We start from the raw sequence: 3,109 nt of genomic DNA on the forward strand, positions 1-3,109 counted from the left end.
AAATGTTCACATGGATTATTTGTGCCCTACCTGCGGTAGAGTCTTCTGAGCTCCTATTGATCTGATCAGCCACAGTTGGACACATTGTACCTTGATCCCAACGGAGTGGTGTTATTTTGGTCTTCTTTGAGCAGGAAGGACAATAACAAACCAAGTAGCTCCTGAATAGAGATGGAGGAGTCACAATAGTGATGACTGGGTTTACTACAGATTCTTGTTATGTAATCTCCATAGGGCTCTCCTTTTAATCCTTCCTAATTGATTCTGTCCTATTCCCCACAGAGACTGTTCTAAACCTCTTCTCTCCTTAAACCTCACAGGACAACCCTCTCTCCACCCTCGTAGTTAAAACCCTTTCCTCCTGCTTTACTGACAAAATAGATTTAGGGAGCGATGAACAACTTCTTTCTCCCCATGTCTTCATTTCACAACTTCTTGTTATCATCCCCTGTTTTCTCCTCCTCTACTCCGGGTTTTGATAAAGATGTGGTCCTTCTCTTTGCCAAGGCCAGGCCTTCTACATGTACACTTAATATCATCCTTTTCAGTCTTCTCTAGCAGATTCACGCTCCTCCTGCATATTGTTTTCTCTCTAGGTTTTCATAACCTTATCCTTTCCTGATCATTTCAAGTCAACAAGAATTTATTAAGCACCTAAGTGTCAGTCACTGTGCTAAGCACTGGGGTTAAAAAGAAGGCAGGGGCAGCTAGGTGGCACTATGAATAGACTGGCCCTGGAGTCAGGAGGACCTGAGTTCAAATCTGATTTAGACACTTGACACTAGCTGTGTGACCCTGGGCAAGTCACTTAACCCTGATTGCCTCACCAAAAAAAAAAAAAAGAAACACAAAAAACAGTTATGGTTCACCTCCTGCCTCTATGACTGCTTCATCTCACTCTCCTTTATTGGATGTCTCATAGACATCTTAAATTCAACATGTCTAGAACTGAACCTTTCCCCCCAAAACTCTCCCTTTATCCTAACTTACCTATTTTGAGGACACCATCATCCTTCCAGTCACCCAGGCTTACAGCTTAGATGTTATCCTCTGGTATCATATTCTTCATATTCTTCTCTGACACTGCTACCACCCTAGTACAGGCCCTTATCATCTCATGCCCGGTCCATTAAAAGCCTTCTGATTGGCCTCCTTTTCTTGAATCTCTTCTCACTCTAGTCCATCCTCCACTCAGCTATCAGAGTGATGTGACCATGACATTGCCCTATTCAGTCTTCCACACACACACCCCCAACCCGCTCTAGTATGAAATATCAAGTTCTCACTTGCCTTTTAAAGTCTTTCACAACCTGGTTCCTTCCTAAATAGAGGCTTCAGAATGGCATATAAGCCTTTTTCATGTTTTACTATGGAGTCATATTCTCTAACATAAATTTTTCACCATCATTTCTCTACACATTTTCCCTAAGCTCAGAGTATTAAATTGGAGGGGTTTTCTAATGTTCTGGTCCCTTTAGAGAGAGGTTCTTAAACCAGGGTTCATAAGCTCATTTTTTCTTAAATATTTTGATAATGTATTTAAATATATTTGATTTTCTTTGCATTCCTAGGTGGTACAGTGGATAGAATGCTGGGCTTAGAATCAGGAGTAGACCAGAGTTCAAATACAGTCTTAGACACGTACTAGCTGGGTTGATCCCTGGGCAAGTCACTTAACCTTTATTTGTCTCAGTTTCTTTATCTGTAAAATGAGGATAAAGATAGAGCCTATCTCGCAGGGTTGTTGTGAGGATCAAATGAGATAATTGTAAAGTGCTTAGCAAAGTGCTTGACATCTAGTAAACATTATACACATTTTAGCTATTTTTATGTATTTTATTTTATGCATTTAAAATATTCTTCTGAGGAGAGGTCCATAGTCTTCCCCAGTCAGTGAGTCAATTGATTAGCATTTACGAAGTGCCCCCTATATGCCAGGCACTGTGCTAAGTGCTGTGGATACAAAGAAAGGCAAACGATACTCCCCATGGCTCATCTTCAGCAATTTGTGTTGGCAAGTAAGCTGTAATTGCCTTCCTAGTGGTCTTTTTGCTCATTCTCATCGTGACCCTGGAAATGTGAGGTGATCAATGTTTCTTGTCTTTGAATAGGTGATAAAACCAACTTTTTTATTAATTTATATTTGAACTGGACCTAGGATTCAGTGCTTTGAGGAACTTCTTGTGGGAAGCTCCCTCTATTATGTAGGTCAGCACCTGTTCTACCAGCTGAAGTCTTTGAAAGTTACTGTGGCACTTAGAGATTAAGTGACTTTCCTAGCACCACCCAGTCAGTGTCTATCAGAGCGAGGAATTGGGTCCAAGTCTTCCTGAGTCCAGAGCCTAGCTTTATTTTGTACCCCTATCAGCATAGATATGGACAGCCAGGTGGCACAGTGGATAGAGTGCAGGGAGTCAGGAAGTTGTAAATTAAAAACCTGCCTCAGATAATAGCTGTGTAACCCTGGACAAGTCACTTAACCCTGTTTACCTCAGTTTTCTCATCTGTAAAATGAGCTGGAGGAGGAAATGGCAAATCACTCCAGTATCTTTGCCGAGAAGAACCCAAATAGTGTCGAAAAGAGTAGACATGACTGAACCACAACAGTATTAATATGATCCAGGTCAGCATCAAATGAAATTATATACACAAACACATACATCTATATGGATGTATGCAAAACTTATACGCAAAAGTCTTAGTGCAGTTTTAAGCTTTAATAGCTTAAATCTTACAGCAAAACTGCAGTAAGATTTTGGGGACACTCTATATAAACCTAAGTTGTTGTTGTTACTGTGTGTGCTTGCTGGTCATTGGACATGGATCTCACAATTAAAATACCTACCATTACAGTAATGTTTACAAATCTAAAAAAATCCGATGTAATTCTTAGCCCCTTCTGCCTCTTTTTCAGCCACGCCCCCTTGGAAGTAGACAGTAGCCTGCTAAAAATTGAGAGATATTTCGCATTTTTAAAAATTTGATTCACAGGTTGCCACCAAGAAACCAACCTAAACCCGGTGATGAGCCTCTCTGGAACGAGCTAGGCTGGTTTTCAGAAAACAAGAGTAGTCTAAACCGTACTGAAATCTTCCTCCCTCTCCTCCCC

The sequence above is a fragment of the Vombatus ursinus genome, unplaced genomic scaffold (assembly GCF_900497805.2).
Source record: "Vombatus ursinus unplaced genomic scaffold, bare-nosed wombat genome assembly UNPS02014811.1, whole genome shotgun sequence".
NCBI classification, from domain to species: domain Eukaryota; kingdom Metazoa; phylum Chordata; class Mammalia; order Diprotodontia; family Vombatidae; genus Vombatus; species Vombatus ursinus.